Source organism: Apodemus sylvaticus, chromosome 4 (assembly GCF_947179515.1).
Source record: "Apodemus sylvaticus chromosome 4, mApoSyl1.1, whole genome shotgun sequence".
In the NCBI taxonomy this organism is placed as follows: domain Eukaryota; kingdom Metazoa; phylum Chordata; class Mammalia; order Rodentia; family Muridae; genus Apodemus; species Apodemus sylvaticus.
In genome coordinates this window covers 109060434-109073249 of record NC_067475.1, presented here as the reverse complement: position 1 = coordinate 109073249, position 12816 = coordinate 109060434, and the positions used below count along the sequence as shown (strand labels likewise).

The 12816-nt window shown below is 43.1% G+C and overlaps 2 protein-coding genes across 14 annotated transcripts in view; one reads left to right on the top strand and one right to left on the bottom strand.

Annotated features, from left to right (window-relative positions):
• Positions 1 to 12816, top strand: part of Med12l (mediator complex subunit 12L) — a 307885-nt gene that overhangs the window by 112986 nt on the left and 182083 nt on the right. The gene's annotated exons all lie outside the window — the stretch shown is intronic.
• Positions 1 to 12816, bottom strand: part of P2ry14 (purinergic receptor P2Y14) — a 36833-nt gene that overhangs the window by 3186 nt on the left and 20831 nt on the right. For 2 of the 4 annotated variants that reach the window (XM_052180463.1, XM_052180461.1), the window contains exons 1-2: positions 10771 to 10898; positions 10270 to 10470 (exon numbers count right to left, since the gene is read on the bottom strand). The exons of 1 other annotated variant lie outside the window; for it this stretch is intronic. The gene's annotated coding sequence lies outside the window, so the exon portion shown is untranslated. Of the gene's footprint in view, positions 1 to 10269; positions 10471 to 10770; positions 10899 to 12816 lie in introns of those variants that run through there. One more of the 4 variants, XM_052180462.1, reaches the window with a different exon arrangement.

Here is a 12816-nt window from a genome sequence, read left to right as displayed (position 1 = left end):
AAGTGTGCGTGTGTGTGCTTGTGAGGCCAGAGAAGGATGAGTGAGTGGCTCTTGGCATTGGAGATGTGTGTGTTTGTGAGCTGTTTGGTGTGGAGGCCTGCAGTTGAACTCTGGTCCTCTCCAAAAACAGCAAGTGTTATTAACTGTGGAGCCGTGGCTCTCGTCCTTTGAATCTTATGTTAATAGAAAATAATAGAGATGCTCTCAGTAGTATAGGTGGAAACAGTTCTACATTTTCCAAAGAACATTTTTTTACTTCCCTCTGGATTCTTTTTAAGTTATGTGCCCCTCACCTTTGAATTATTATTCTATGTGGTTTCCAGGGAATTTTATGTTTTCAGATACTTCATGATATTGCTTCGAAATATTTTTTTTTCCGTTAAGATGGCATTTATTTTTTTTTATTTACATTGCAAATGATTTCCCCTTTTCTGGGTCCCCACTCCCCGCAAGTCCCATAAGCCCTCTTCCATCCCCCTATTCTTCCATCCACCCCTTCCCACTTCCCTGTTCTGGAATTCCCCTATACTCTCGCACTGAGTCTTTCCAGAACCAGGGGCCACTCCTCCATTCTTTTTGGACATCATTTAATTTGTGGATTATGTCCTGGGTATTCAAAGTTTCTAGGCTAATCAATCATGGTATGCACTCACTGATAAATGGATATTAGCCTAGAAACTTTGAAGCTTCGAAATATTTTGTATTAATTGATTATATTATATACTTCCCAAGTCTGCCCTCAGTTTTTCTAGCCTTTCTGGGTATTTTGGAATATACACATTGACCTAAGTTGTCCAGCACTGTGACTCCTAAACAGTGGTCTTAGCTGCTCCACTGACTAGTGGAGTGTGGCATGCGATTTCAGGGAAGAGGCTTTGCTTTGTCACACTTCCCCATTTCCCAGAACGTCTTCTGCTTGGTGGTGTGGGGTCTCACGTGTGGAGTCTCACAGGAGCCGTTTTGGCTGTATTCTACACTCCCCGTGGCCTTCTTATGCCTCCTCTAGCTCAGCCAGTGGGAAGCTTGCTTTCACCTTCGCCCAGGAGAGGGAATCCCTTTCTTTATCTTTTCCTCAAATGCTGAGGGTATTTTGGATTGGCAGCCCACATCTCACAGGCCACCGAGGATCTAAATTCTATGCTGGCTTATTTTCTGACTGCTGCCTCATTTGATATTACTTGCTTTTGAAAGGCTATGTTCCCGTGTTCAGTTGTGGCTTTCAACTTTTGTATATGTTCAATCCTTAGTTTGTGAAAATCCCAACATCATTCCTGTTTGCTGGGCACCATTGAAACCATCAGTCTCGGAGAACTCTAAGAGGACTTCTAAGCTGGGATGGCTGAGTTGAGTGGCACCCTAGGGTATTAGGGCCTCACTGAAGGTGTGTGTGTGTGTGTGCGCACACACATGTCCATCCATACTCAAGTTCAATATGTCCTTTGGTTTTCCTGGAGTCCTTTTAGGAGATGGCCTTTCTTTTGGAGGAAAGCGTTGTCTGTTTTGTGCTTGTTTTATAAAACTCTTCAGTTTCTCTAGTTGTCCTCCGGGTGTTACTGTATAGAAAGCCTCCTTTTTCTTTGTCAGTCTTTATAAATGTCTGTAACTGATGTCCTTTTAAGTTTGATTTTGATTCAACTCCAGTGTTACATGCAGATGTCTAAGACTCTGCTGCATATATTGGGAGTGTCCTAGCAGGCGGAAGCCCAGTGACTGCTGCTTCTGATCTTTTTCTGGTGGGTCTCAGATAGCCTACCTTGATTCCTCTAGTTCTTGGCCACTGTGTCCCTCCAGGCAGTGATCCACACACCCAATACAACTTGTAATTGGACAAATGTCTGCTTGTCTTGTCACGGCAACCGTATTTGTTAGCTCTCACTTGAGAAATCCTTGTACGCTCTAAGGCTGAATTGAAGACCCTTAGAACTCCTCCGCTAAGTTTAAACTTGGGCCTGCCTTGACTGCACTACAGTCCAGACTTCAGAATTCAGGAAGGGAAACTGTACACAGTCAGTCAACCTTTAATGATGTGTGAGACGAGGGATGTGTGCTTCATTAACACGGACACTAAACTGACAGTGTCTAAACCTAGGGCTGAAATTCAAGCCACTTCCCCAAACCCAGTTAGTAGAACCTGCAAGAGCACGAAAGCCTGCCACATCCGGCCTATCTGAGAACTCTGTGTTCAGTGTCTTGTGACCGTGCCTGCAGTTCATGAAAGATTCTAGTGGAGGAGGGCAGGGTGTGGTGGTGCCGGCACTTGTGCCCTCCAGAGGATGGTCCTGCTGTTCTCCAAACGGGAAACACTAGAGCAGTGGTTCTCGACCTGTGGGTCGCAGCCCCTTTGGGGCTTGAGTATCAGATATCCTGCATATCAGATATTTACATTATGATTCATAACAATAGCAATATTACATTTATGAAGTAGAAATGAAACGATTTTATGGTTGGGGGGGGGGGTCACCACAACATGAGGAACTGTATAAGGTGTTGTAGCTTTAGAAAGGTTGAGAAGCTCTGCCCTGGTGGCTATAAAATGGCAACACGTTGCTGGCCCCTCTACCCCAGATCATATGTGGCTAGCCTTGCTATTGCTGTGGTAAAATTTAAGCTGTTGCTTTTGGGCCAGTTCAGTGTTTCTTAGCTACAGAGTCAATGTTTTAAGGGAGTCCAGCTCTTGGGTTGGTGTCTGTTTAATGCCGTTACATGTTCAGCAGCATCTCTGGCCGCTGTCCACTAGGTGGCGGTAGTATTCTGTGATTGTCTCCAGACCTGGCAATAATTGCTAGAATAGCTGCTTAATGGTAGATAGATATGATGTCCCTCTGATACATGAATATAATTTAGCTGTCTTTTGGTGCCAAAACTTGCGTGTGTGTGTGTGTGTGTGTGTGTGTAAATTACAATGTTATCATTAAAGATGCGCTCATAATTTACTGCTATGTTGGAATAATGGACAGGCTGTACAACACACTGATTGAAAGAAAGCATACAAGTAAGATGTGGTAGCTTTTAGTTAGAAGCGTGGCTCAAGCTCTGAATAGTTTTGATATCATTAGTGGCAAGTGCCTCTGTCTATCAGCTTCTGGATCTCTAACTTGAGAGCACAGTAGCTGCCTCACAGGGTTCCTGTTTCTCTAAGCATCAGACACCTGGCCCAGGCAGCTGTGAGTCAGTGGGAACATCATCAGAACTGGGCGTGAGTGAGCTGAGGACAGAAGCAGCATCTGGAATGCTCTGTCTCTCAGCCTCTCACTTCCCCTTGCGTCTGCATATTTACTTAGGCTCACATTCTTCTGCTCTGAGCTACAGGAATGGCAGGAAGCTCAGGAGACCATGAGTGCTGTGGTGTGAGCTTCCCTGGGTGTGTAGCCCAGCATCCTCCCCACCACATGCGGAGGTGTGTGCTGGGAGGTGATGGATGGCTTGTTCATTCTTGTTACTGGAAGGTAGCCCTCACGACTAAGGGCACAACACAGAACTCTGTGCTCTTACTCAGCCGCCTGCTAACCCGGTCTTTGATGAGACCGGCACGGAGCGGGGTAGTCCTGTCCTCAGAGTGTTCACCGCTGCTACCTCTCTCTCTGGAGCTTGTGGACTAAGCATCCTGGGCCCCTGCTTTGATTTGCTCTCCCTCTCCCAGAAGTGTGGTTTTGGACCTCAGGGCCCTCTTCTCTAGAGCTGTTCAAGGAGACACGTCTCTGACCTCCTTCGACACCCAGGCGCTGGTGCTGCTTTCTCATGGAGTTGCACTGAGACCGTCCATTGTGGACCTTGGGCCATTCCTGGGTATCTTTTGCTTGTATGCTCAGAAAGCAGATTTCTTTTTCTGAGCAAGCAATAGTTTTTATTCCAGCTACATAGCAACCACTGACTGCATGCTTGTTTACGATTCAGGATTAGACCGCCAGAGGGAAGGACTGATACCAGGAATGACGGTGGGAGTGGAGACACACCCCAGACACGGATCTCTAGATGTTGAGCCCTGGAGTGGGTATGCTCTCTCTCTGCTCGCAGTATTGACCTCCGTCGCAGGGTGGCGTGGAGATCTGCGACTTCTGATTTTAATAGATTGCCTTATGCCGCTAGCTTGTGAATTCAGCAGTACTCAGATGAGTGCTTTGCTAGGTATATCATGTGATTGGAGAGCACCCACACTCCTCTCAGGATCTGTAGAATTGAAGTGTGGAGGTGCACAAAGGTGATGCTCACAGTGCCCTCAGATAATCTAAGACTGACCTTTTCCCAGTCCTTGACCTACAGACTGGGATTCACTGCTGAGCTCCACATCTTTTCCCAGCATTCCATTTGGGGTTATTATCATATAATCCATCTTTATGGTAGATTTTCATAGGATAATTTATCTTAGAAAACATCTTGCTGTGCTCCATGGCGGTTATCAGCTTCTGTTTCACTGCTGCCTGATAACACACACTGTGTGTGTGTGTATGTATGTATGCGCGTGTGTGCGTGTGTGCGTGTGTGCGTGTGTGCGTGTGTGCGTGTGTGTGTGTGTGTGTGTGAGAGAGAGAGAGAGAGAGAGAGAGAGAGAGAGAGAGAGGGAGGATGCTGATAATCGATGTCTATATGTGTATGTATTGGGTGTGTTTGTAGTAAGGGCTGTCTGTACTTCTTACTGCCTTCTAATTTTTTCCCGAAATGCTTTTCTTTCATGTTTTCCGTGTCCTACTTTGCCTATGTGCTACTTTCCCTCAAGATATGAATCTTTCAAACTCTATAACTCAGAGTAGAAAACCTATATATCCAAAAAATCGTGTGTGTGTGTGTGTGTGTGTGTGTGTATGTGTGTGTGTGCGCGTGCGCCACTGACTCTTGTGTCGCTGTGTTCCCGAGGTGGTCAGGTCAGAGGACAATGTACTGAAGTAATTGTCCTTTTGTTGCCTCCTGGAGACAGAAGTCAGATTTCAGGTCTGGCGGCAAGTACCTTTACCTGGTGAACCAGGTTCCCAGTCTGAAAACATAGATTCTCTCTTTTAAAACAATTAAGAATTTGTGTGTATGGGTGTTTTACCTGCACACATCTGAATATTGTGTGTGTGTGTGTGTGTGTGTGTGTGTGTGTGTGTATGTGTGTGGTGCCTGTGGAGGCCAGAAGAGGATGAGGATGTCAGGATCCTAGGAATGGGAGTTGGGAAGCTGTCACGTCGGGGATGGCAGTGGAGCCTTGGCCTTCTCTCCAAGAACAGCCAGGGTTCTTACCTGCTGGGCCACCTCTCCAGCCCCAAATAAAGAACTTTTATATGCCACTTTTATCATAGATAATCTCACAAACCCTGACTAGGACTTAGTGCCTGGTTTAGCTATTTAGCCTGAGCTATTACAGGAGAAAAACAAACATCGTGTATACCACAGCCGTTATGCAGTGGAGGGAATCTTCCTTCGTGGCAGTGCTGAGAGTAGTGTCTTTCTTTCTTTTTTTTTTTTTTTTTAAGCTCTCTCTATCATTTTATTAACATTTATTATATACATTAATAAATTTATTATAAAATTTATCAAATAATTTCCAAATGGTGGGGTGAAATTTGATTCATTTTAATACACAGACAAACACTTTAAATAAACTACTTCATTTGTAGAATTATGTATTGCTTCATATGGAAGAAATTCAAATGAGTGAAAACTATTAAAAAAAACAAAAGGGTCAATAAACTTTGTAATGCATTGCCAAATAAGGATGTATGTGTGTTTTTAATTGCTTAGTTTAATTTATAAATTAAGGTCAATTTAGTCTGCAGACAATTATGTTGCCTTAGTTACAGCTTATATCACTTCTTAAAGCTCCAATTAAAAAGCAACTTCTTTTCCACACAGAGTTTTGAATATGACCAGTTCATGAACATTTATATTCTCCTTCCAAATTATTTCTTTATCTGTCTAGCTCTTGCATCAAATACATTTTCTGTAATATCACCAGCATGGGTAACCTTTCCTCTTGAGTAGTTTCATTAGGAATGTAAGTACAGAATACAAAACCACAAACTTTCAGATTTTATAAATGGCTTTGCAGAAGTATGCTGGAAATAATCAATCTCCTCCAGTGTTGGTACATCATGAGAGTAGTGTCTTTCTATCTGCATTGCTAAAAGTTATTTCAAGTCTCTTATGCGTCACCAACTGCAGTCCACATGTTCGGCTCTATTTCCTGAACCCACATGATGGCTGACAGCCATCAATAAATTCCAGTTCCAGGGTATCCAACTCTTTGTTCTGATGTCAGAGGATATCAGCACACAGAAGGTGCACATACGTGCATGCAAGCAAAACATTTACACATGTAGCATAAAATAAGTATGGCCATAAAATTAAGTAATATTTCCAACCTCTCCTTATTTGTATATATTCCACCATCCTGAAGGCGGACACCCCCCCCACACACACACACACACCCTCCCTGGGTGCAGGGTTCACTGCTGGTCTCCGCTTTAGGAAGGTTTAGGGTTGCATATTCATAAGCGGTGACAGCTCAGGGCTCACTGACTTTTGGATGAATTTTTTCACATAGATCTAGGCAAGTTAAGCACTTAACTGTCAAACACTGAGTGTGGTCAGGAGCTGCAGAGTTTTCAAATGTGTTCTTTGTAAATTGTCACATTGTAGGTAAGACAAATTATGTAGATATCCACCCACAAGGCAGGAATAATCGAGGCTCATGATTTATTATGCGTTCTCATTCCAGTGGTCAAGCATGAGTGACTTTTTAAAAATTTATTATTATGTCCTTCAATCATAGCAACACAAAAAGCCAGTGCTATGACTGAGAGTGTGGACATGCTGTAAGCTTTTAGGATTTTTGTATTATCATTCTGATATATATATATACGTATATATATATATACGTATATATATGTATAAATAGATAAACTCTTATTTTCTGTGTACAGTTTGAATCCCTCTTGCCCGAAATGCTTGGGACCAGAAGTGTTTCAGATTTCAGTGTCTTTGAGGTTTTTTTTTAATGTTTACATAAACTTTACTGGTGATGTGCTGCTAGGCCAAAAATCTAAATGCTTGCTAAGTTTCAAATTTGATAGCACTTTGAATTTCTTCTAACTGTTGACGTAGGGACTCACATCTACATTACCCATGGTGTAGCTGTGGCTGTAATTTATTCATCTGGGTCATGTGCTTGTGCCACAGTTCTTTAGTCAGTTTCTTTCAGATAACAGAATTATAGAAAATTACGATTTGACATCAGGAACTATAACTTCCTGATACTGAGTCAGGGTACCAGTAACAATGTGAACCCTGCTTTTAACATGGTAAAGTGACCATTTAGGCTTAGAAAGTTCTATGTGAATGTATATTCTCCAAACGATCAGCCTATTAAATATGAGTAAGAGATCTATTAAGACAGAATGGATTCAGTGTAACAGAGCGTAAGTATGTGGAACTTAGCAACACATTGCTCTCCTTTAAGAAACTGTTCTTGACTGTCGTCAGTTCAGCGTCTGTGAGCTCCCGTGAGCACAGGTTAGTTGCGTCTGTGGGTTTTCTTGTGGTGTCCTCGACCCAGCTGGTTCCTACAATACTTCCTTCCCTTTTTCTGCAGAATTCCCCAGCTCCACCTAATGTTCCGGTGTGGGTCTCCCTATCTATTTCCATCACTGGCTGGCTGAAGCCTCTCTCGTGACAATGGGGTGGGAACCAATCTATGAGTATAGCAGACTATCGTTGGGAGTCATTTTTCATCCTAGGTCTCTGGGTCCTGGCTCAGGCAGTGCCAGGGGTGGGCACCCTGTCATGGAATGGGTCTCAAGCTGGGCCAATCATTGATTGGCAGCTCCCGCAAATCCTGAGCCATCTTTACCCCTATACATCTTGCAGGTAGAACAAAATCTAGGTGGAAGGGATTGTGCCTGGGTTGGTGTCCCGGTACCACCATTAGATGTTTTTGTCTGGTTACAGGAGATGGCTGGTTCAGGCTCTGTATTGCTAAGAGGCTTAGCAGAGGTCACCCTCATAGATTCTAGTGAGTTTCCATGGCACTAGGTTTCTAACTTGTCCTAGAGATGCCCTAGTTCTGGTCCTCTCTCCCTCCATAGCTCCTACATAGCTCCTCCTCTTCCCTTCCCAAGTCCCCTGCAGGCACAACTGAGCTGCACTGTCTAGCCTTAGCAGGTGAGGAGGTGCCTCGTCTTACTGCAGCTAGATCTGCCTTGGCATGTTCCTTTCAACTGATTATTTGCATGAGATTAGATCTTTGCTATTCTTTGGCCAACACAGCATTCTGTAGCAGCATACATTGGTCCATGGCTCTGAGAACTGCCTGCCTTTTATGGACTACTATATAAACTATATAAACTCTTTCTGAACTCATGCTATGTAGGTTAATATTTCAAGATAAATGGCCTTAAAACTAATATTTTAGAACTTCTCACAACTTTAGTTTACAACACAGTAGTGCGGATGGGCATATGAACAGAAGCGCTTTAGGAGTCTTCCATGATCTTGAAGAGTAAAAAGTAATCCTAAAGAAAAAAAGTTTGAGCACTCTGGATAAAGTATATTTAACTGTGCTTTCTAATAAAAGAATTTAAAATTCTGTTTAGTTTGTTAGTTTTAATACTTTAGCTTCCAGTCTGTGTATGTTGAACAATCTAAATACCAAAAAGACCGATGAAGTAATTCAGCAACATGGGAAGTGCCTCGGTATACAAACACACACACACACACACACACACACACACACACACACACACACACACACACACACACTTGGTGAGTAGGTGAATCAGCTCAGGTGGGTTAGGTAATGGCTGGATTCTGTGGTGTGCAGGTCTCTCAGGACAGGCTGTACTTGGTGGATCTGGTAGATAGCTATTTGCTACTTGTGCTTTATTCAGTTTTCTGTAGGAGTTAACATGGTTTGTAAGTTGCTACATAAGGTGTCCTTTCTCCTGAGTTTCACAAACAGCTTTGTTTGTGAGACTTTCTCAGTTTTGGATTCCAGGTTGACTGATTTGTTCCTGATTTTGCTCTCAGCAGCACTCCCTCTCACTGAGTTATTTGTGCAGAGGATGGGAAAAGAATTACGTTTTTATTGAACAGCTGCTACGTGCCAGATACATAAGCCTTAGGGTTTTTTTTTTTATTTTATTGTTGATATTTGTTTGTTTAAATAGGTGCTAGGACAGAGGTAAAGCTGCTTAAAAAGTTAAAAACCCCAACAAATAATATTATTCAGGATCTCAGAATATCAAGATTTATCTGCAAAGCTCGCTTCCCCTTTTTTTGACTCCAATAATATTGACTATTTTATATAATGCGATTACTGTCCTTGTTATGTAAACATCCAGCTAAAGGGCTAACCGGGTCTGCACAGTCTTGCATTTCTCTTCTATTCATGCATGAATTACAATTTTTATTAGTCATAATCATTGTATGCTAGAGACAAGGAAATAGATTTGGAGCCAGATGGTTGGTTCCTCGCCCTTTAATTAGACAAATCACCTTGTCACTGAAACTTGCTAAACTCATTTTCAGTTTGATAAGATAGAGACATAAAGAGATTTCCCTGGTGTCCCCTGGCTATTCAGAACATCTGACGATCTGACAGCATGTGTGCGAAGTCTTAAGGTGGTGGCAATAACTTGTGAGCTCAGTGCACGGAACTGTGAACTACAAATCCTCCCTGTCATATAAAATCAGGGCATGATGCCACAGTGTCCCTTTGCTCTCATATACATGATATAAGCAAAAGGCAGAGGAGGGTCTTCTTTCTTATTAGTAAGAGTGATCGAATTACAGGTATTTTATACCCTCCTCATGGCAATTTCTAGTGATTAGCTGATATTTTAAATCTGTCAGTATATGGTGAATGCTGAATTTATTACTTTTAAACTTTCTTCAGCATGAGGGTATGCTGTGGTTGCGTCTCAGAACCTCTCCAGTTGCGAGTTTACAAATTTTTTCATCAAATGGGGGCTTTTTAACCTATCTTTGGGTAACTGAATAAATAAAGTAGAGTTTACCATAAGCATATTTTATGTTAGAAAAATATTAGTCAGGCTTCATTTAAGTTTCTTTACAATTTTTAGAAAAGTAGACCATAGATCGAACTTTATAAGTATAGTCCTCATCCTCGCCACTGATGAATTGAAACTAAAACCACTCCTTATATGTTTGCTAAGCCTTAGAGGAAGAAATCAGAACTTAAGAATCAAGGAAATGAAAATATAAACCCCAAGACACAATCACCGTAAGGCCAATTTAATTCCTGTTTCTCTCTTTTGAAATTAAAATATGACTTACCATTGCGTTCACATCAGCAGCTTAGGCATTGGTGTTTTGGGAGGATGACAAGGACTTCCTTACGTGAAGTCCTTCGCATTTGACTCCAGCTGTGTGGGCTTGTGGCCCTCGTGCTCTGCGTTTGTTTTCTTTCCTGAGCATTTTAGTTACTGGACTGCCTTTGCTCTGAGGGTTGCGTCATAACCCAGCTGCACTTGTCCACTGTACGGAATCAGATAACTCCTGTTAACCCCATCCCTGCCCCGGCACAATGCATTCCCACTTTAGCCTTACAGCTTGCTTGAAAGAGGGACTCCCAATTCCCAGTCCGTGAGCCCACTGAAGAAAATGATGCTTCATTACTTTGTTAAACATAGGAAAAGTCCAATCTGACCTATAAATACAGTGTTCCATTCATCACATAGGAACACTTCAGAGATTGAAAGTGCAGCAAGCCATCTTCCTTTGGAATTACAGAGAGTCTTTACTATACCCTGAGCTGGATGGAATTTTCCTACTTACCAATCCTTCTGGTCTCCCCAGTCCCTGTAGGTTAAGATTGGTTCAGCGGCTGAGTGTAACATCTGACTGGTACTGAGGGAAATGTACTTGGCTTTTTAGCCTGGGCTGTTCATGTTGACAAGGGGGAAATGCTGTGTTAGGTCCCAAACCAAAACATTTAAAGTGCCCTCTGAAATGTTGACGGCTGGCCAAATGCTTGAGCATCGAACACTACAGATTTCCACCAGCCTTCGGAGGCCGGCTCTGGTTTGTGCTTAGATACATTGGAGCTGATGTAGATTTGCTAAGGGTTACAAATTGTCAAGGCCTGACCAAGGGTAAGTAGCGTGAAGGGCTGTGTGTGAAGAGGGAGAGGAACCCAGCCGGCAGGAAGACGGATTGTTCCCATGTCTATCCGTGACCTTTGGTGTGAAGCAGTAGTAATAATAGCTACAGTGTTCTCTGTTTGGATGCATTTTGAAAGTTTTGATTCACATGGTTTTAACTAGCTAAGGGTTTTTCCCCCCCATTTTTTTTCCCCTGGAAAACTGAACATTTACCTGAGAGTAAAGCACACACTCTTTATGTATGTGCTTCTACTGTAGTGGGAGACTGTGCGCATGGGTCTCCACAGGAGCCTTGCCCTGTACTGGCAATGTAGCAACAGATTGCCAGTAGCAGAGAGTGGTTAAAAGGATGCCGCCTCCTCTTGGGGGACAGGCATGCCATGTCCTTGTAGTGGATGGGAACCTGACTGTGCCCCATTCGCACTGACATTTAGTGGTACATAGAGCTTCTGACCGTTCTCCAGTTGATCAGTACAACTCTGGTCTGATTTCAGACAGCCCTATTTCTAGCTTGGTGTGCTCACTGACCTGTTTCGCCACCCCATCTCTCTGTACCAATGTGCCCAGGTTTCTCCCTACGCTCAGGTCGACTTTGAAGGCTCCTACCCACCCAGCACCGGGCCTGGCGTGCTTCCTTTGGTCTTTCTTAGATGTCTCATTTTGTATTTCACCATTTCCCCTCCTGTCCACCTCTGTCTTACCGAAGCAAAAGTAAAAGTTCCTCAAACTCTCTCGTATCTCCTAAGCAACCATCATACCGCTCTTCTAGCACCGTTTGCAGGTGCATTAGAAAATGGTTCCTGAGTGCCGTCTCTCCTTCCCCATCTACCTTGTAATCTGTTTTCCTGTGTGACTTCTCAGAGAATGCACAAGTCCATCCCCGCTGCCCGTTGTTCAGCCTACTAGTTATTTTAAAGAGACTCAGTTTAAGGCAGCATTTATTTTTTAATTGTTAAAGTGTACATGCATGTTTCGTCTTGATCTGTTTCCTTTTCTGAAATGATCCTGTTATTATGAACGCCAGGCTCACCTGGACTTGCTCTGTGAGCATGGCAGGCCTCAGCGCTTGCATTCTTGTGTCTTTGTGCTCCTGGATGAAGCTAGGCTGTGCCGCGCAGGTGGCCTTTGGGTTTTAGTGTCCCTCAGAGCTGAATGCCTCAGCTGACCTCAGCCTCCAGTGCTGGGATTACAGGGTTAAGCTGCCACACTCAGTCTCTCAACCACGTCTGAGGGATGGTTCAGTGACATATGTGTTACTTTATTATCACGAAACCATTGCCACCATCATTCTTAGAAATCTGTTCATCTTGCAAAACTGAAACTTTATCACAATTACAAAACTGACTCTTAGTCTCTGGAAACTGCCACCCTGCTTCCTATATGTGTGGATTTGACTTCAGTAGGTACTTTAGACATGTAGAATCACCTATCCCCCTCATGGCTGACTTATTTCACTTAGTATTATGATTTTGGTTCTTAACATGCTAAAGCCATGTAGCAGAATTACGTTTCTTTTATAGGCTGGATAATTGTGCATCATGTGTACAGACCATGTACACACTCACTGTGGAGAGTCTGGTGCTTTCCATAAATACTCGGTCATTTATTCCTTTTGACTCCTGAGTATCCATCCTGAGGCCATGAGGGTATACAAATACTGAAGATCCAGGCTTAAGTGTTTTCATGCCCAGTAATCTCCCTTTAGCAGTGCTTTAAATAT